Below are 23121 nucleotides of genomic sequence, written 5' to 3' on the forward strand. Positions count from 1 at the left end.
AAAATTGTTGAATTTCGAACAAAAACAGCGGCGAATGGAAGTTGCTCAGGAGTCGCTAAATGAAGTCAATAACGATGCAGAACTACTAAAATGTGTTATAACAGGTGACGAAACATGGGTTTACGGATATGATGTCGAAACTAAGGCTCAATCGTCCCAGTGGAGGCATTCTGGATCGCCAAGACCGAAAAAGGCTCGACAAGTGCGGTCGAATGTGAAGGTTATGCTCACTGTGTTCTTCGATTTTAATGGCATAGTGCATTATGAATTCTTGCCACAAGGTCAAACAATCAATAAGCAGTACTATCTACAAGTTCAACGTCGTTTGCGTGAAGCAATCCGAAAAAAACGCCCGGATTTGTGGCAAAACAATTCATGGCTTTTGCACCACGATAATGCGCCTGCTCACACTTCATTGCTTGTTCGTGAATTTTTGGCCAAAAACGAAACTGTAACGATGCCTCAGCCTCCATATTCGCCAGATATGGCTCCATGTGACTTTTTTCTATTTCCAAAAATAAAGAGTACATTAAAAGGCCGTCGTTTTACAAGCATAGATGACATTAAAAGCGAATCGCTGAAAGAGCTAAAAGCTATTACAAAGATCGAGTTTCAAAAGTGTTTCGAGGATTGGAAAAAGCGTTGGCATAAGTGTATTGTATCCGAAGGGGACTACTTTGAAGGCGACAACATTAATGTAGATGAATAAATAAATATTTTTTTCATAAAACGAAAATTCTCGTTATTTTTTGAACACACCTCGTATTTGATGAGATAGCTACGTGATGAGATTTTCTGGATTGTCATTAATAGTTTTTTTTAACTTATATATATCTATAAAAGAAACAATAAAAACATGAACATTACACTTATTATAAATATTTTATCATGAATTGGTCTGAGATGCGATTGTTACACTAATATTTTTTACAATGAGACTATGATATTTGGCAGTTTCTGACTATAGTATCAAACAATTTATTAATCATAATGTAACGGTCCTATTTATGAGCTATTTATTAAATCACTGAATTACTGCAACTAGTCTAACATATCTATCTGTTTATTCAAATCAATACATCAAGCGGCGCTACCTCACTGTTTACTCAATTATATACAAATAAGAGTCGAATCAAAATAAATAGCGTGACGTCACAAAGTAATAGATATAGATATAATGATTTTGGATATTAAGAAAAATATGTTAATTAGAGATAATTTTAATATTACAAAGTATTTATTATATAAATTTAAGTATTTAGATTCAGAATATAATAACACAAATTGCATTTAATTATGAAATAATAACACAGGCCGACAGAATTTGACAAAAATATTTTACCAAGAACCCGAGTATAGTTTTCCGAAGGTTTTTTGCGCGCTGAATCCGAATCCGAGGTCAGAATTACTCTGGTGGCTCCGGTTTTCGAGATATCCTAACCTTAAAGTGCAAAAAACGCGATTTTTGCCTATATTTGAGGTTATGTAGCAAAGAAAAGAAATTTTTTTTCAAAAAACTGTATACATCAAATTAAAGTATGAGTTTTCTTCTTTCAAATGCCGTTGAGTATGCTCGGATATCTTTTTTTTTCACGAAGTTACACAAATTTGAAAATTTCAAATTTTATGAATTTGAAAAGCACCACATCATTCAACCCAAGCTATCTAACAAGTAACCATATTAAAGAGCCATTCACCAATTTAAACCAAACTTGGAAATATGACAAAACACTAAAAAATATTGTGAGCATCGTGCTTCTATTTACAAAATGCTCTCTTACGGGTAGAAACCACCCCTGCCAACCCCTAAACAGGCTCACCCACATAACTCTGGGTAGAGCAAGTTTAATTAACTGCTTTTTGATAAAAAAACTCATTGTCTAATCACAGGTATGCGTACTAATATGATCTAGATAGGCCTCATCCCCAAATACCTCCTCAACCCTTTAAAACCAGCCCTCCCAACCCCTAAGCAGGCACACCCACATGACGCTGGGTAGAGCAAGTTAGCCAAGTGCTTTTTATTTCAAATTTGTGTAACTTCGTGAAAAAAAAAGATATCCGAGCATACTCAACGGCATTTGAAAGAAGAAAACTCATACTTTAATTTGATGTATACAGTTTTTTGAAAAAAAATTTCTTTTCTTTGCTACATAACCTCAAAAATAGGCAAAAATCGCGTTTTTTGCACTTTAAGGTTAGGATATCTCGAAAACCGGAGCCACCAGAGTAATTCTGACCTCGGATTCGGATTCAGCGCGCAAAAACCCTTCGGAAAACTATACTCGGATTCTTGGTAAAATTTTTTGTCGGCCTGTGTAATAAATTTTAATATGCAAAATTGATTTATTTATTACGCTAACAGTATGAATTATTAGAAAAATATAAATATGCAAAATGAATAAGTATAGAACATGAGTAAAAATCGGTTTCATTAATAACAGCTGAATAATAACTGTTATTAGTAAATTGCAACGATTGCCGAAAATCGTTAGGACTCACGTAGACTGTCGAGCGTGGCTAAGTGTAATAGCCGTGATCGGCTTGGGTTAGAGAGAGAGAGAGAGAGAGAGGGCGCGTTAGGGGTAATGACCGGGAGGGGAGAGGTAGCGAGCGAGTATGACTGTGTCCTTCAGTCCAGCGACATTGCAGCTTTTACGTTTGAAGCGACAACGTGTTTTCCTTCCGAGTGATAGACAGGGTGATTGAGTGGGTAATTGGAGTGTGGAGTGACGAGTGCGCACATTGCTTAACGTGTGCGGCGTCGGCAGCAGTGACCGCAACCTCCGTTGCACCCACGGCGCAACGTAACAACGTCAGCGAAGGGCAGTAGCAGAGGCAGTTCGTCATTTTAGTATAATCGGATACGGTTGGCCACCGTATCCTCATCGATTCAGCGGTAAGTGCGCTGCACTTTGAATAACGTTTTGCGTGCGATCCCGCGCAGCGTGCGCGGGGAGTTTTAGGTAGCGTGCGTGCGAATAATCCGCCACGTCCGCGAAATCTACTTTCTCTCTCCCCATTCAAATTGTTATGTCGAAATAGCGTGCGTTCAGACTCTCGACAAATCGTCCCTTGTACAGGTTTAGTTTTGTTCAATAAAGTAGTTAGATATCAATAAGAGACGTTCTTATTATTTCGTCTCACCTTGTCCGGTGTCGGTGTAATTGTTTACATTTGATTCGAACGCGCCGGTAATCCAACACGGATCGCGAAAGCATAGAAGGAGCTGTTCGTCGACCGAGTTGTCTGCAGCGGCCGACGGAGCGCTGGCAAGCAAGCGCATCAGCGCCCCCTTGCGGAGAGTTTGCGCATCTAAGTTAGATCGCTGAGAGAACTCGGCGCATGCGTACACCGGAGCGATGTGAGTAAGTGTCCTTGAAGCATACAGCTAACAGAGCACCGTTTGGCCGTATTCGTAACTACAATTACCCGGGATTTGCGACTAAACGGTAGCCTGTTACAAAATAAACAATTAATAATTTATTTAAACAATATGCTGTATATAGAACGAAAGTATTAATTTTATTCTTGATAATGATATCTTTATAATTCAGGAATCTTAAATTATTAATCTAATAATTGCATTATAAGATTAGAAAAAACCGTTACTAATATGAAAAATTAGTTATAATTCTAATGTTATTAACTAATTTAAATATTCATTTTTAGAAAATACTTCTAAATTGAATCAACTATAAAGTTATATAAAAATTTATTAATTTTCTATTGTAAACATTATAATATCACGTTAATTAACTTTATTAGTTAATAACTTTTGACGACACTATTTGCGATAATTGTATATTATATAAAATCAACGAATAACAAATTTTGTAAAGCTTATATATGTAAAAAGCTAAATATTGATGATTATTTACTTGTAAATTAAGAAAACTCATTACTCAAAATTCGCGAATGTATCCCGAATGTTCGATGACATCTCTCCTGCAAAAATAAGCGGGAAAATCTATGAATAAATAGGCCGACCTTTGCACAGGCTAGCATTCACTTCTAGCCTTGCAAGGTGAGCGCATGAGTCTGTATAAACTTGGCTAATACCTAAGTTCTTTTTCTCATTGTGATTAACTGAGCAAGACTGTTCCTTCCTTATAACTCGAGCTCGACTTATAGAACATCTCGCGCTATAAGAAACTTGGGATGAATTATATCCTATCCAAGGAAGACTTTAGCTCTGCTTATGGGACAATTCGCACCATAAGAAATTAGGGCATTGTCTGACTTTCCTTGAAATATTGTACTTACTTATATATATTTGATTTATTTATCATTATTAGAATACATTTATGATTTATCTATTTATTTTATTGACAAGTAGAGTAAAATTATTTGAAACAAATTCTTACTCATTAGCTAGATACGAGAGTTCGAATTATTATTATTTATAAGTGATACGAACATCACAATAATTTGATTAGCTTACTGTTTTCTTTTTGCGTACTTGGTTGTATGTCACTTAATACTAGTTAATTATAGTCCAAAGTTCATAAAAAAATATCAAACTGTTGATATATGTTTTTTATTATGGTAGAAATAATAATATACATTCAATTTCTTATATAAATATATTTTTTAACTTCTTTGTATCCTATTTAACATTTGTAATAGCGATATCTTTTTCATTTACTGAATTGTAAAAGTGTATATGAATAACAATAAAAATGTACATACCAATTACTTGAAAATATATTGCAAATGATAATATGTTATTGTGTGTGTATATATATATACAGGGTGTCCAAAAAGTAACGATACACCTGAGAAATTTTCTAAGCCGGTTATTTTTTTAACCGGGTGAAGGTTGTTCTTGAAGTAACTTTTTACGAGGAATCCAATGGTAACCTTGAATTTGACCTTGAACCTCATTTTCAAGGTTATTTTGAGGTCAAACTCATTTTTTTTAAATGGAAACCCCTATTTTTTATGGCGGAATCGGAAAGAGCGGAAAATTTTACGTCCAGATATGTATTGAGGTACGATGTTGAGGTAACCCCTAGAGGTCAACTGGAGGTCAAAGTATGAATTCTTAAAAATCTCGCGAATTGAGTGGTTAAACAAAACAAACAAAAGGATAACCCCAGGTAACTTTCAACGGTGCTCTTTAATTTGTCCTTGAACCTCATTTTCAAGGTTATTTTGAGGTCAACCTTATTTTTTTTAATGGGTACCCCTATTTTTTATGGCGGAATCGAAAAAAGTGAAGACTCTCACGTATGGATGAGTTGAGGTTTGAGGTTAATGCGACCTCTAGGGGTCAGATGAAGGTCAAACTGTGGCTTTCTAATAGTACCGGGATTTTAGTGGTACAAGGAAGCAAATAAAGGTCATGGAAACCCCCATTTTCGACAGCGGCAATCGAAAGAGCGGAAAATTTCACATCCAAATATCTACTTAGATCATAAGTCAAGGGCGAACTTAAAGTTTAAGGTCAGTCGAAGGTCATCCAAACTTAAAGACGCCCTAAAATTTTTTAAAGTTTTTTTCATAATGGAGAAGGGTATTTATTTAGTAATTGCCCATCGGAGAGGTTTTTTCAAGATCAATTTTTTTTACTTTTAGCGTTACCCAGGAACAACGACGTGGACGTAGTAAAATCTGTCCCCTTGGGGTGCTTTATTTTCGTGAGTTCCCCTCGCCTCTCACGATCGGAGTGCTTGATTTTCGTGAGTTCCTCTCGCCTATCAACAATGATTTTTTACGCTTATTTTCTTAATAACTTGATTAGCCGGTTAAACTTTTTAAGGTTACTATCCCATACCTATTCATTGAAAATCCACTAACAATTTCACTTGGTTCTATCCTTAGGAAATGTACTATGCCTAACTTTATCGTTTTGAGCTTATTCTTCGGGACAATTGCATTTTCAAAAATTAATATTTAAAAAAGCAACATATTTGAAAAGATTTTACCATTCGAAAATTTCCATAAAGCATTAGTGCATTAGTCGGACTGTAGTAGAACTTTTTTGTAAAAGTACTCAAATTATAATTTTCATTTTTTGAAAACATTTATTTGGGTTGCAAACTTTTTGTTTTTAATTCTGATTGATTTTTGAGTAAATTTCGATTCGCTGACTTAAAATGGAACGCCTCACTGAACGAGAAAGAATATCACTTCTTATGATGACAGGCTGGGGTGGAGTAAAAAGATCTTACAGGGCAGTGAGAAATCTTTTTAATGAGACATTTCGGGTTAATAGAACTCCAATTGCTGTGTGTATTGTTCAGATTACTATTTCAAGGTTTGTAAATTTTGGCCATGTCAGAAATCTACCTAAGTCAGGCAGACCACGCTCAGCAACAAATGAAGAGAATTTATTAAATGTTCTATTATCATTCACTGAAAATCCACATAATTCCATCCGCAGAGTTGCTCAAGTACATCGTCCGTACATATCATTTTAAAAACAGCAAAATTCCATCCGTTTAAAGTACACCTGGTTCACAAGTTGAATGAAGACGATTTCGATCGTCGTGTTGAGTTTTGTGAAGATATGATGTCACGCATAATTGAAAATCCAAATTTTCCATCAAACATAGTTTTCTCTGATGAAGCAACTTTTCAACTTGACGGAACATTAAATCGACATAATTACAGGTACTGGGCTGCGGAAAATCCACACTGGATGCGAGAAGATAAATCGCAATATCCGCAGAAGTTGAATGTTTGGGCTGGAATAGTGAATAATCGAATCATAGGGCCATTCTTTATTGATGGTAACTTATACGCTCAAAATTATGAAGAGATGCTTCGTAATCAAATAGTTCCAGCAATTAGAGAAATAGTCGGAGACAACTTCGAAAATACATGGTATCAGCAGGATGGTGCTGCAGCTCACTATGGACGAGACGTTCGAATTTACTTAGATGAGGTGTTTGATAACACAGGCCGACAAAAAATTTTACCAAGAACCCGAGTATAGTTTTCCGAAGGTTTTTTGCGCGCTGAATCCGAATCCGAGGTCAGAATTACTCTGGTGGCTCCGGTTTTCGAGATATCCTAACCTTAAAGTGCAAAAAACGCGATTTTTGCCTATATTTGAGGTTATGTAGCAACGAAAAGAAATTTTTTTTCAAAAAACTGTATACATCAAATTAAAGTATGAGTTTTCTTCTTTCAAATGCCGTTGAGTATGCTCGGATATCTTTTTTTTTCACGAAGTTACACAAATTTGAAATAAAAAGCACTTGGCTAACTTGCTCTACCCAGCGTCATGTGGGTGTGCCTGCTTAGGGGTTGGGAGGGCTGGTTTTAAAGGGTTGAGAAGGTATTTGGGGATGAGGCCTATCTAGATCATATTAGTACGCATACTTGTGATTAGAAAATGAGTTTTTTTATCAAAAAGCAGTTAATTAAACTTGCTCTACCCAGGGTTATGTGGGTGAGCCTGTTTCGGGGTTGGCAGGGGTGGTTTCTACCCGTAAGAGAGCATTTTGTAAATAGAAGCACGATGCTCACAATATTTTTTAGTGTTTTGTCATATTTCCAAGTTTGGTTTAAATTGGTGAGTGGCTCTTTAATATGGTTACTTGTTAGATAGCTCGGGCTGAATGATGTGGTGCTTTTTAAATTCATAAAATTTGAAATTTTCAAATTTGTGTAACTTCGTGAAAAAAAAAGATATCCGAGCATACTCAACGGCATTTGAAAGAAGAAAACTCATACTTTAATTTGATGTATACAGTTTTTTGAAAAATAATTTCTTTTCTTTGCTACATAACCTCAAATATAGGCAAAAATCGCGTTTTTTGCACTTTAAGGTTAGGATATCTCGAAAACCGGAGCCACCAGAGTAATTCTGACCTCGGATTCGGATTCAGGGCGCAAAAAACCTTCGGAAAACTATACTCGGGTTCTTGGTAAAATATTTTTGTCAAATTCTGTCGGCCTGTGTAATCGGTGGATAGGAAGGAGAGGCACAATTGAATGGCCAGCTAGGTCCCCCGATTTGACGCCTTTAGATTATTTCTATTGGGGTTATCTAAAGGATCGGGTATACAAAACTAAACCCCAAAACTTGGACGAATTACGTCAAAGGATCATAGACGAATCAGCTCTCATTCCCACTGAAATGATCCAAAATGCTGTTGATGCTTTTTACCACCGATTAGCTTACTGTCAAGAAGTGAAAGGTGAACAATTCGAGCACTTAAAATAAGATGTGCTGATGTAAGATAAATCATACGTGAGAGGCCAGGGGAATTCACGAAAATCAAGCACCCCGATCGTGAGAGGCGAGGGGAACTCACGAAAATCAAGCACCCCGATCGTGAGAGGCGAGGGGAACTCACGAAAATAAAGCACCCCAAGGGGACAGATTTTACTACGTCCACGTCGTTGTTCCTGGGTAACGCTAAAAGTAAAAAAAATTGATCTTGAAAAAACCTTGATAATGAGGTTGAAGGTTAAATTCAAGGTTACGGATCTCCGATGGGCAATTACTAAATAAATACCCTTCTCCATTATGAAAAAAACTTTAAAAAATTTTAGGGCGTCTTTAAGTTTGGATGACCTTCGACTGACCTTAAACTTTAAGTTCGCCCTTGACTTATGATCTAAGTAAATATTTGGATGTGAAATTTTCCGCTCTTTCGATTGCCGCTGTCGAAAATGGGGGTTTCCATGACCTTTATTTGCTTCCTTGTACCACTAAAATCCCGGTACTATTAGAAAGCCACAGTTTGACCTTCATCTGACCCCTAGAGGTCACATTAACCTCAAACCTCAACTCATCCATACGTGAGAGTCTTCACTTTTTTCGATTCCGCCATAAAAAATAGGGGTACCCATTAAAAAAAATAAGGTTGACCTCAAAATAACCTTGAAAATGAGGTTCAAGGACAAATTAAAGAGCACCGTTGAAAGTTACCTGGGGTTATCCTTTTGTTTGTTTTGTTTAACCACTCAATTCGCGAGATTTTTAAGAATTCATACTTTGACCTCCAGTTGACCTCTAGGGGTTACCTCAACCTCATACCTCAATACATATCTGGACGTAAAATTTTCCGCTCTTTCCGATTCCGCCATAAAAAATAGGGGTTTCCATTTAAAAAAATATGGTTGACCTCAAAATAACCTTGAAAATGAGGTTGAAGGTCAAATCCAAGGTTACCATCGGATTCCTCGTAAAAAGTTACTTCAAGAACAACCTTCACCCGGTTAAAAAAATAACCGGCTTAGAAAATTTCTCAGGTGTATCGTTACTTTTTGGACACCCTGTATAATTATATATAGTACTTAATTTTTACTTGTAATCCATCTATATTTTTATAATTTATTCAAAATTTAATGTCGTTGCAAAGATAATGTAGTATACAACAAATTAATATATATATATATATATATATATATATATATATATATATTTAGAGATGAAATATGATGAATTGAAAGAATATTGTTATTCATGCCGCAATAACAAACTTCTACACTATCATATGTACTGATAATTGATGTACAATTAGTAAAAAGTATATATATAATAATAAACCTGTATGAGTTGATTACATAGGTATACAAATATAGGTCATTTTTTGTATCTCATGCCAGCTATGGTATTTCCAGAGGATTTTGGTGCGCTGAATCCAACTATGGTCTCCGAATTGTTTCATCATGACAGGTTTTTGAAATATCCCCTAACCTAAAAGTGCAAAAAGCACTGTTGTTTAACATATTTTAGGTTATGTAGCATTGTAAATAAATTTTGTCACAGAAAATTATTCAATGCATTTTAAAGTACAAACCTTTCCCTTCAAAATGCCGTTGAGTTTGCCTAAATATCTTTTTTTTCGCTAAGATATCGCATTTTGAAATTTTCATATTTATGAATTTCTGGAAATTTGAAAATCCATTAACCCATTAAGTCCTACATGAACAATTTTTTTTTACTCTTTTCACTTGATCTTTTATCAGGAATAGAAATCAGGAATAAACATTTCTGACGTAAAATTGTCTAAACTTTCGACCTATGCTGTTAGAATTTGGAAAAAATACGTTCGTGTGTATTTGTATATGCGTGCGTGGGCATTGACTTCAGATTAGTGATCAGCGATTAACAATGTTCGAGTAAATTTACTGAACAGAAAAATTAGTGGAACAAAGAGTTAATAGATTTTCGATATTTAAGAAATTTATAAATGTAAAAATGTCAAAATGTGATATCTCGGCGAAAAAAAAAAATTTGGGCAAATTCAACGGCATTTAAAAGGGGATGATTTGTACTTTAAGATGCTTTAAATAGTTTTTTGTGAAAAAATTTATTTACGATGCTACAATAACATAAAATATGTCAAAAAATAGTCTTTTTTACACTTTTAGATTTAGGATGTCTCAAAAACTTGACGTGATTAAACAATTCTTAGACCAGATTTAGATTCAGCGCACCAAAATCCTTCGGGAATACTATAGCTCGCTTGTGATATAAAATCTTGTATACCTGTGTTATTGTTGCGCGAATAACGTTTTCCTTCAATGAACTTTTTGGAAAATCTACACCTGTGATCTCTGATAAATCAATAAATATTGGTGTATCTAGAGCACATCTGCTTATCAGCACAATCCTAGTTGATAATGGTCTGCAAGGCAATATTCTTGTTTTTTTGTTGCTCAATCTTAGATTGACCTACAAATAATACGAATAAATATCACAAAAGGAAAAAGTTTTTACATTTTTAAGAAATATAAGTTCAAAACAACTTATCTAACGTGATAGCCTGATGGATTCGTTCAATAAATATGAATTATAAGGTAGCAATAAGTATCTGATAAATAATCAACACTTGAATATAGTCATATTCAGTACAGTAAACTATGAAAATAGACTAAGCCAGTGTTAGCCAGACGGTTAAAGGTATGTTCGTCCGCACGCTCCAAGACCTTAGGGAGATCATATTGACTACAGTTGGAACTACTCTTCGTTCCGACTAAGTGTGTCAAATAAGATAGCATTGTGGCTTTCATGTGCATTCTATAAACTTCTAATATGGTAATTTGGACTGCTGGATTTGTGACGAAGATTCTAAAAAAGAAAATATTATCTACGATCAATAGGTATCGAGGTCGTGTTTGTAACGGACGCATTGTATTTGAGCTAAAGCAATGAACTATCGGACGTTTTACGCTTAGAAAACAGCAAAACTCGCTATGACATCACGCGTGAAAAGTCAAATAAGATAAGCACAATAGGTGAAAAACCGCTCAAGGTTTCCTCAACCTCCAAATTAATATACACGGTGACCCATTTTAATCCTCACAGCCGGATTACTCGGAACCTAAGCCAGATACTCGTAAAGTAAAATGGTTCTGACAAAAGTTGTAGAGAGCAAAGGGGGCAACGCAATAGGGCTAACGCTTTTGACCTTGAACTAGACCTTCAAGGTTATGTCAACGACAAAGTGTTGTTTTTAAATGGGAACCCCTATTTTTGACATCGGATTCGGAAAGAGCGGGAAATTTTACGTTCAAAATGGTATTTAGGACATTTTTTTCATGACCTTGAGAAAGGAATTTCAAGGTCATATGCTACAAAATCCTATGATTGCTATTTGCTAGCCTTTTCTCATGAATAGCAAATCCCAATATTACAACGAGCTTGAAAATGTTGACCTTGAAAAGGTTTTCCTTACTTTTAGCGTTACCCAGAAACAACGACGTGGACGTAGTAAGGTTTGTTTCCTTTGGGGTGCTTGTTTCGCGTGAGTCTCCTTACCTCTCATGATGGGGTGCTTGTTTCACATGATTCCACTTGCCTCTCACTAACCTCGAAGCAAGTGTTTGAAATGACGACCATTTGCTTCAAGACACATTGTCAAACGCCTTTGAAAATGGCGAACGGTGTTCAACAAAGTTTGCCTCGAAATAGCAGCGCATGGTCCCCGAATCCTGTCCTGCATATCTGTTCTTGTAGTGGGTTGTTGCTCAAAAACGTAATTTTTTAAGTACCCCATAAATAAAAATCAGGTGATGTAAGATCAGATGAGCAAGCAGGCCAGTTAACCAGACCTCCTCGCCCACAATCCATCTGATACCATAGTCATTCAAAAAAGCCCTTACGATTCGAGCAAAATGTGGTGTTGTGCTATCCTGCTGGAACCACATTCTTCGTCGCGTTTCTAAGTCAACATTTTCCAGCAATCCAGGCAGTTCATCTCTTATTAGCCGCAAGTAAATATGTTGATTTACATTTTTTTAAAAAAATAAGGACCAATCAAGTGTCCATTGACAATCCCGCATCACACCATATCACTCCATTGTCTTTGATGGTTTACAGTTCGGTATCAATAAGGATTTACATCAGACCAGTAACGGCAATTATGCCTATTCAGTTCCCCATCACTTTGAAATTTGGCCTCATCAGAAAACAAAACAAAATTAAAAAGTCTGGATCATTTTATATCATTTGTAAAGCCCATTGGCAAAATACAATCCGCTGTAATATTATTCAAATTGTATCTCTTAAACCAAAGTGATATGATAGGCGTGATATCGAAGCCTTGTCATAATTCTTAAAAAAGTACTTCTTGAAGTACCAATTTCCCTTTCCACTCGACGAGCGCTAATGTGAAGATCAAGATGAATTACTGCAAGGATAGCTACAACTCAATTATCATTTTCATCATACTCATGGCGCCTACGTTGACGAACCATGTGTCCACCATGAGCTCTTTGGGTTAAACGTCTGATAGCTCTATCATCAGGGTGTCGTCTGCCAGGATAGCGTTCAGCATAAAGTAGTCCCACAGCACGATAATTATTTTGGCTTGCTCCTAAAACCAAAATCATATCAACAATCTCGTTGGGTGGATAGTCGGCCATTTCAGAACCAGCTATTAATTACTATTAAATGTAAATAAACAAGGAAAAATGTTGAAAAATTACGGTAACTTCACTTACCTAACTGTATTGCCAAAAATAATTCGTTAATTACATTTTTTTTAATTTTACATTTTAAATGAAAATAATCGTCAAAAAATTTAAAGTTTTCAATTCAATTAAGCATTATTTCTTATTTTGATTGTAAATAAAACTAAAATTCCTTATTATTTTTTGTTCTATGTCAAAAATGTGAATTTGTAGCGCTCGAATTACAGAAATATTAATTTTGATAATGTAATTATTCACACGTTATTAATTATACACACGTCTGCAAAAAAATACTTAAAAAATGCTGTTTTTGAGCAACAACCCACTACAAGAGCAAATATGCAGGACAGGATTCGTGGACCATGCGCTGCTATTCCGAGGCAAACTTTTTTGACCACCGTTCGCCATTTTCAAAGGCGTTTGACAATGTGTTTTGAAGCAAATGGTCGTCATTTCGAACACTTGCTTCAAGGTTAGTGAGAGGTAAGGGGACTCACGTGAAACAAGCATCCCAAAGGAAACAAACTTTACTACGTCCACGTCGTTGTTTCTGGGTAACGCTAAAAGTAAGGAAAACCTTTTCAAGGTCAACATTTTCAAGCTCGTTGTAATATTAGGGTTTGCTATTCATGAGAAAAGGCTAGCAAATAGCAATCATAGGATTTTGTAGCATATGACCTTGAAATTCCTTTCTCAAGGTCATGAAAAAAATTTCCTAAATACCATTTTGGACGTAAAATTTCCCGCTCTTTCCGAATTCGATGTCAAAAATAGGGGTTCCCATTAAAAAAAAACACTTTCACCCTGAAATAACCTTGAAGGTCATGTTCAAGGACAAAATCGTTAGCCCTATTGTGTTTCCCCCTTTGCCCTCTGCAACTTTTGTCAGAATAATTTTGCCCTATCCGGCTTAGGTTCCGAGTAATCCGGCTGCGGCGATTAAAATGGGTAACCGGGTATAAACTAAAGAGACATTCTATCTTACGCAAACAAATAACATACTTAATGCTAATTTATCTAAATTGCAATTACAGAGAAATTGAACGTTGATAACAATTTAACTCTACAGTTATTAACAAAACTAGATATTAAGTCGATAGACGTCTTATATGAACCAAAAAGCCATGAAATGTAGTTAGTTAGTTTATTTATTTACAACTTATATGTTACATTACTTTACATCTCTTATATTACTATTTGTGTCTCGTATCCAGTTTGTGTAGTTGATTATGTATGTGTGTGTGTGTGTGTGTGTGTGCGCGCGTGCGTGTGTGTGTGTATATGTTGTGTAAATATGTGCCTTTGTAGGTGTGTCTGCAACTCTTGTGGCCCCGTCTTCTACGCCTGCCTGTTCCTCTTTTCTTCTCATTTTTCTTCTGATTACTCTTCTCTTCCTCTTTCTCTCTCCAAGATCTGCCTTTTCCTCTCTTCTGTTTTTCTCTTTCTTGCATATTTTCTTTTGCCTTTTCACCTTTGCCTTTCCTTTGCTTTTGCTCTCATTCTTGCTAATCATTTCCTCTATCTTTCTCCTTATTAAGGCATTAACACCTTTTTCTTGTTTCCTATTGCTCCCTTTGCCTTTCCTTTCCTCAACCTCACTTATTTTTCCTTAGTATCTTATAATTTGCCTTTTTCTTTCTCTTCTTCGAATCTTCTTCTTTTCCATTTTGCTCCGTCCTGCAATACTGCTTTCTCTCGCTTATGTAGTTGCTGTTACTTGTGTCTTGTGTGTGTATGTGTGTGCATGTGTATGTTTATGATTGCGCGTATGTTTGTGTTTTGTGTGTGTGTGTATGTGTGTGTGTGTAGATGTGTCTGCGAGTCTTGCTTCTCTGTCTTCTATTTCCGTCTCTCCTTAGGGTCTTGTAGCTTCGTCTTCTTGCTTTTCTTTTTCTTTCTTCTCTTCATTTCTTCTTCTTTTCCATTTCAACTCCATCATCCACGCTATCTTTTCTTTGCTTCCTATTATTATTTTTTCCCATTCTTCCCCTTCCATTCTGCTTTTTTCACATTTTTCTACCATGTGCTTCCAATTTTCTTCCTCTTTCATACACATTCTGCATCTCTTATTTTCTTCTTTTTCCCAATACTTGCTTCCTCTCGTTTCATTACCTAGCCTAAACCTTTCCCTTATTTGCAGGCCTTTTATTCTTCCCTCTCCTTGAATTTCCTTTAACCTATACCTTTTCATTTCTTCTTTCAGCTCTTTCCACTCGTTTATGTATCTTGATTTTTCTAGCTTTTCTTCTAGTTCTTTTTCATCTTTTTTCTTCAGCTTATCTCTTATTTCTTCCCAAAACTCTTCCCTCATTTCATCTCCCTCTTCTCTCTCTCTCTGTAAATTTTACTTTTTTCCAGCCTTTCCTCTCTCTCCTCCTTCTTACCCTTTTTATCTTTTTCATTTTTTTCCTTTTTCTTTAATTCTCTCCATGCTTCTTTTCTTATTGAGCCATCTATTTCTTCTCTTATTTTGTTTTCATACTTCATTGCTCTTTCTAATGCTGTTTCTTTCATTTCTTGTCTTCCTGTTTCCCATCGTATTAGGTAACTTGGCGTGTTTCTATCTAATCCTAAAACCCACTTTATGTATTTTAGTTGTAGTCTTTCTATTTCCTCATATCTCTTCCATCCCCAGATTTCTGCTCCATACATAATCACGCTTTTCGCCAGAGCATCGAACAGGTTCATCCTTAGCTCCCAGTTTTCTCTAAATAGCTTTTCTCCTAGCCCCCATAACTTTCCGAGTCCCATATTTATTTTTCCTTCTACCTTCTTTATCTGCTTTTTGTTTTCGTTATTTGTGCTTATCACATATCCTAAGTAGTTGTATTCTTTCACCATCTCTATCTTCTCATCTTCCCATTCGAATTCTTCTTCCTTCCCCCTTCCTCCTCCTCTCCTGCATTTCATCATCTTTGATTTTCCTACATTTAACTCTAATCCCCTTTCTTCCAGGTATCTTTTTAATTTTTTCAGCATTACTTTCATTCCACTTTCACTCTTTGCCATCATCACTATATCATCTGCGTATCCTAATGTCCATATTTTCTTCCTTCCTATCACTACCCCTCCTTCCTGCACCTACTTGATCTTCCCTTCCAGGTCGGCGAAGGCAAGATTAAATAGCGTGGTGCTCAAAGGGCACCCTTGCCTTACGCCTTTGTAAGTCTCAAACTCCCCAATTATTTCTCCTCCAACTTTTACCTTACTCCCTGTTTTCTTGTATATTTCTTCTATTCTTTTCCTAATTTTTCTATTTATCCCTTTCTCTTTCATTGTTTCCCATTGTAACGGAGAATTCCGGCCGTACCCGTCTGGGTTGCTCGCGGCCGTCCGCACAAATTATTTATTCGGGGATTCGGGAAGCAAAAGACGTTCCCACGACTGAATAACGCGTCGAGCATAAACACGTTAAGCGCACAGATTCGAAGTCGGGATGAGGAGTGATACGGCGGCGAATAAACACAACAGCGGATTAACACTAATCCTTTAATCGTCAACAATGAGTTACAAGACAGCGATCTCGGACTTACACACTACGAGCGGTACAATAACAAGCGCGAACGCGAAGGTGAATCGGTGGCTGGTCAGCCTGCCGATTCCCTTATTAAAACTAAATATTACAACAAAAGCCCGACAAACTACTTTCCGCCATTAAACTACCAACGGGATAGCCAGCAGGTCTGCCGTACTACCACCCATAAGCTGGCGCCCAAACATGCAAGAGAGAGAGATAAGAGGGAAACACGGCACCGACCTCGACCTTCAGCCTCTCCGACGGCTGGAGCGCTCTGCACCGTGACGTCACTGGTGTGCCCCCTCGCTGGCCGTCTCGCTGATATCTTCTTTTGCCGTCGCTATCTTCCTCCTCGCTCGTTCTCTCGTTTGTTCTACGATGCTGCTCTCCCAATCCGGAACTAGCTCGTTGATTGCTGCTGCTGTTGTCTCCGCCTCCTCCCTGTTGCTCGGTGCTGCAGCACGTCCAAACTGCACGCGCGCGCACCCGCGCACCTCGCCGGTTACCAACACGCACCGGTGCCGGGTATCTTTCGGGACATGGCTGGGCGCGACCCAGCCTCACACTTAAATACTCGTCCGCGCACCGGGCGTGTCTCCGAAAACGAAAAGACGTCGACGAGGTCGCGGGGCCAACTTCGGAAAACCGTAACCTTCGGTTTGATCCGCGCGCGCGACTTCCTCTACCCAAAGCCTAGCAGAGACTCTCTGATTTTCCGCGGCGATCAGCAATTCGAGCGCTCTCTCTCTCTCTCTCTCTCTCTCTCTTTCTTTCTTCTTCTGCGCCATCTGCGTCGCTCCAGCAGTCAGCTCAGCCCGTGTTCAGCACCTCGTAAACAAAAGGTCCAAGCGTGAGTGTGTGTGCCAAACGTACACACTCTCAGCCTGGCGCGGCGCACGGACATTTGCGAGAGCTAACGGACGAGATCGGCCTAGCCGAGATTCTCCGTCACACCATATTTTCTTCCTCTTTATTTTATCAAAAGCGGCCTTCATGTCTGCAAAGAATATGAACAGTTTTCCTCCTTTTGCCCTTATTTCCTTCCCTATTATTGTTTTTAATATAAATATCGCGTCCAATGTTCCTCTTTTCTTTCTAAATCCCATCTGCGTATCACTTAGCGTTTCTTTAGCATCTAGTTCTCTTTCCAGCTTTTTTCTCAGTATTTCCGCATATATTTTATATACCGTGTCCATCAGCGTTATTCCTCTATAGTTTCCTACTTCTTCTTTCCTCCCTTTCTTCTATATTGGTAATATTATTCCCTTTCTCCATTCTTCCGGATATCCTTCTCCGTTCCATATTCCATTTAAGCATTTTGTCATATCTTTTATCAAGCCTTCCGTGCCTTCCACCCAAGCTTCATTTGCTATACCATCTTCTCCTGTCGCCTTTTTCTTTTTCATTTTTCTTATTACCTCTTTTACTTCTCTTTCTTTGATTTCTTCACCTTCCTCTCCTTCGCTGTCTTCGGTTTCTTCCCCTATACTTTCTTCCTGTTCTTTCTCTCCCAGTTGTTCCTTGAAGTGCTTTATCCATTCTTCTTTTCCTATATTTTCATCTAATCCAATTCTTTTCTTCCTATTGCTATTCACTTTATCCCACAATTTTCTTCTCGTCTTATGTGTTCTTATTTCTTCTGCCAATCTTTTCCCTTCCTCTTCTTTTGCTTTTCTTATTTCCTCTCTGTATTCTCTCTTTGCTTCTAAATATTTGCTTCTGTCTCCTTCCCCCTTTCTTACCTTATTTAACTCTGCCATCGCCCTATCCCTTTTTGCCTTACATTCTTTTCTCCACCAGCTTTTTTTTGATCCTTTTTTTTCCTTATCTTCTTTTTTACAACTGCGTTCTTCACTCTATTTTTTATATCTTTCCAGTTATCTGTTCCCTCTATTGCATCTATCCATCTCTGATACTCCCTTATACCTTCTTCACTCTAGTCGTCTATCATTCTTTCTTCCTCTTCTTTTCTTTCTTCCGCTATTTTATCTCCCAATTCCACCTCTATTGAAAAAGTGGTCCGACTTTACCCTCTCCTTTATTTGAACCTTTTTTATCGCCTCATCACCTTCCTCGTTACCTACCACATAGTCTATCGTTGACATTCCTCTCGCTCCTATATATGTTATTTCTCCCTCTTCATCTCCTTCTTTTCTCCCATTCGTTATCACTAAGCCCATTTCTCCTAGCCATTTTATCATTTCTTCTCCCTCTGCGTTTAACACTTTAACCTTGGCCTTCATTTCTTCTAGTTTTTCTTCTGTCTCTCATTCCCTTCCTTCGGTTCCTGTTCTTGCGTTGAAGTCTCCTCCTATAATTATTGTTTTTCCTCTGTTCTCTTCTATCTCTTCACTTAGGTATTCATAGTTTTCCTTCTTCTCATGTTGCATATACACCGATGCTATCATGTATTCCTTCCCTCCGATCTTCATTTCTCCTACTATTACCTCACTTGTCCTTTCTTTCGTCCATTCAACCTTATTCATCCCTTTCCTCTCTCTTACCGCCATTATTACTCCCCCTATTTCTCTCCCCCTTCTTCCTTCTCTTCTTGAATCCCTCCACTCTATACTGTACCCTTTCAGTCGTTTCTCCACACCAGTTCTTGCCCCTTGCCTCTTCACCCAGGTTTCCGTTAGCCCTATTATGTCGAATTCCCTAACATATTCCCAGTCGTCTTCCTCCATGCTCCTCACCCCCGCCACGTTCCAGAATAGTATTTTTACTGCCTTCCTCCCCCCTCTCTCCCTTCTCTTCTGTCGCTCTCCTTTATCCCTATTGCTTTTGAAACCCTTCCACCCCTTTTCCTACCATTTTTCTCTCTCTCTCGCTCCACCACCATTCTTCTTCCTCTGATTTCACCCCGTTATGCCACATCTTTACCTCTTTACCTTTACTTCTTATTTCTTTCGCTTTCCTTCTTACTTCCTCTCTTATCCTTCTCTGCTTCCACGTCCAGTCCTGATCTATGTATATCTTTTTCTGTGCCAAATTCTTTTTCTTCTTCATAATTCCTTCTTTTTGTTCCCATGACGCGCATCTAATTTGCCACATGTTTTTTCTTCTTTCTCTCCGCTCATCTCTCTCCGTTGTTCCTCCTATTCTTCTCAGATTCACTATCTCTCCTTTCATTTCTAGTACCTCCCTTAACCAGTCCTCTGCCTCCCCCTTCTTTTTCCATCTTAACTCACCCTCTAGGTCTGTCACTATTATATTGTTTATCCTACTTTCTCTATCCATTTTTTCTCTCTATTGCTCCAATTCTTCCTTATTGCCTACTTCTGTTCCTCTTTGCTTCTTGTTTTTTCCTTCTATGCTTTCTTTTAGTTTCACGCACTCCTCTTCCAACTGGTCCATCTTCTGTCCCCATTTTTACTGCAGTTTCTTTTCTCTACGTTCTGCTTTTTTCCTTTCTTCTTTCGTCTCTTTCTTTCTTTCTTCTCTCTCTCTCTCTCTCTCTCTCTTGTTCTTTCCTAACTTTTCCTATTTCCTTCTCCCACCTTTCTTCTCTTCTTTTCCCCTCTGCCTCCATTCTTTCCATTTTTCCCATTATTTCTTTAAACATTTCTGTCCATTCTTTCCTTTTCTCCTCCCATACCTCTCTTAATTCCCTTATGTCTGTCCGTATCTTTTCCATTATTTCTTCTGCACCACTACTTTTTCCCCTTCTCTTATCGTGTTGTCCAGTCCTTCTCCCCCCTCCCCGTCCATCTCGCTTCCCTCGCTCTCACTCTTGCATCTCTTTGCCTCCCTCATTTCTCCTCTAATATTCTCCCTCAGCCCCTCCCCGCTCTCTCTCCCCTTCGCCACCTTTACTCTTTTCTTCTTTTCCTCCTCTGGGCCTTTCTTATCCAACCATCCACCTTTATCTCTTAATTTTTCTGTTGTCACAAATCTTTCCATCCTATCTCGTACGCCTTAATTCGATTCTCTATAACTACCCATGATCCCACCTTTATTCCCTGTCTTACCTTTTCTGTCTCTGCCTTTACTTCTTACCGTCCCTCCTCTCTGCCTGTCTTTTCCGCTTTCTGATTTTCTCTCTTAACCTCAACTTTTATTTGTTTTCTTTATTCCTTTCTCTCTGCTTTTTCCTGCTCCTCTCCTGGCCTCTCTCTCTCCTCTCCACTCCTCCTCCACCTCCACGCTCTTTTCACCTCTATTTCTCTCCTCAAACACTTTTCCTCTTTGACTTTCTCGCCAAAACTCGCGCTCACATCCACGACACGTCCACACTTCCCTCAAGTCGCTATGAAATGTAATTAAACAAATTGATGAAGTAATCACTAACATTTGTAATTAATACAAATAACTTGACAAACAGCTAAGATTGATTTAATCGATGTTGTTTGGTAATATTCGCTACATACGTATAAGTCAATTGAAAATAAGTAGATATCTAAAAAATACTTAAAAGTCAATGACTACTCAGTTTAATAAATAATTGGCTGTATCAAAACTAATTAAATTCTATTAATTAAAGCGAAATACATGGAAAATTGCGAGAGTTAATAAGCAAAACGGCGCTCTAGAATTTTCGATGTGCGAAAACGAAGATACTTATAATTGAAGTAGTGGGATAAGATTCGCAATCCGCTCTACTACGTATAAATACGAGGGTGGTCCGATAATTTGTTAGCCTACAAAAGAAAAACGAAAATTTTGGAAAAGTGGCGTTTTATTTTTCAACATGGTCTCCTTTTAGTTCGATACACTTGGCCCAGCGATGCTCCAACTTCCTTAACCCGTCTGAAAAATACGTTTCCTCGAGGTCTGAAAAGTGGGCTTCCGTAGCAGCGATTACCTCCTCATTCGACTCAAATTTCTGCTCGGCGAGTGACTTTTTCAAGTTTGGAAACGAAAAGAAGTCGCACGGGGCTAAATCTGGAGAATACGGTGGATGGGGCAGCAGTTCGTTGCCTAATTCGACCAATTTGGTCATGGCGACGGCGGAGGTGTCAGCCGGTGCATTGTCATGGTGGAATAGCACTTTTTTCTTCGCCAAATGAGGCCATTTTTTCTGCAATTCAACGTCGAATCGGCCCAATAATTCGGCATAGTACAGCCCTGTGACCGTTTTGCCCCTCTCCAGGTAGTCGATGTAGATCACATCTTGTGAATCCCAGAAAACGGTGGCCATCACCTTTCCGGCCGATGGGGCAGTCTTCGCCTTCTTCGGAGTACTTTCGCCGGGTAAAGTCCACTGTTTCGACTGTTCCTTGGTCTCTGGTGTATACCAGTGGATCCATGTTTCGCCGACTGTCACGAAACGATGCAGAAACTCCTTCGGATTGCGCTTAAACAGCGTCAGACATTGCTCTGAAGTTGTCTCACGGTTGCGCTTGTTGTCCGGAGTGAGCAAACACGGCACCCATCGCGCCAACAGCTTTCTCATGCCCAAAATTTCATGCAGGACATGACCCACGCGATCTTTTGAGATGCCTACGATCATAGCTATCTCGCGCACCTTCAATCGTCGATCTACCAATACGAGATCGTGAATTTTTGTCACGTTATCCTCCGTGGTAACCGTTTTCGGAGCACCTGGAGGTGGCTCTTCAAAAATCGACGTGCGACCACGTTGAAACTCGTTAAACCAATTTTTGACGGTCGCCATCGAAGGAGAAGGGTCACCGTACACAGCATCCAAGCGCTTTTTGATTTCGCTGCGCGATTTCCCTTCCAAAAACAAGAATCGAATCAACGACCGATACTGCTCGTTTTCCATTTTTCAAAAATCAACGGACACACATGCTTTCACACGCTCTCAAAAATAAATTACAACTCCGATCCGGCTGAAATCTTGAGAGTAACCATCGAGAAGGTCGTACTACGTGATAGAATATTTCTTTTGCGAGAGTTGCGCCATCGGGCGGTGAGGCTAAGTACTTATCGGACCACCCCCGTAGGTCGACGTACGTCGCTTGGATCAGCATTGATCTGAGCACCACGCAGGCAGTTGGACTGATGTGGAATAAATGACTGGCAACAGCCTCTATTTAATAATTCTGTTTCTCTGTTTGTTAGTTCAGAACCTTGCCCTTCATCTTAATTTGGATTATCTCCGGATAATTATTTCTATCCCAGAGACAGTATCCTTATAAGATTATTGTCAAACCATTATATTCTCTTAATTAACAATTGTGGGGAGTGACCTTTTATTAATGCCCCGAGGCTGTGTGGTCTATTTTCCTACGGTGAGGGTAGAAATAATTGATCATACGGCCCATTGTATCTAGTTATTGCTCCGAAATATTATTTTGGAGCAACTGGTAGTTGCTTTTCACTACTCACACATTCATCATCATCACATTCGCGTGTTTTTGTAAAGATAAATTTTTTTTATTTTGAGTAACAATAAATAGATGATACATGACTGAGTTCAAATTCTCTTTAAATGCAGGTTAAGAACAAATATAACAAAAAATTTGTACGCGCTTGAAAGTAATATAATTTGAAGCGCTACAAGTTTTTTTTAAATTGCAGACCTTGTAATAATATTAATTAAGTCACCAATTTTGTATCATTCCACAGTTAAATAGTAATACACTTTCTCAATTTAATGTTAATTATATTTTTAAAAATTGGCTTTTTTATATTGATTACGAAGACAAAACTTTAAGGTCGGAAAAGTCAAAAACCAACTGCGATGGTACAGAAATCCATACATCTTTCTGGTACGTGTTCGAGAAAACAATCTCGTCGCGGATTAAATTGTAGCT

The sequence above is a fragment of the Phymastichus coffea genome, unplaced genomic scaffold (genome assembly GCF_024137745.1).
Source record: "Phymastichus coffea isolate CEN01 unplaced genomic scaffold, Cenicafe_Pcof_1.1 PCOF00017, whole genome shotgun sequence".
Classification (NCBI taxonomy): Eukaryota; Metazoa; Arthropoda; class Insecta; order Hymenoptera; family Eulophidae; genus Phymastichus; species Phymastichus coffea.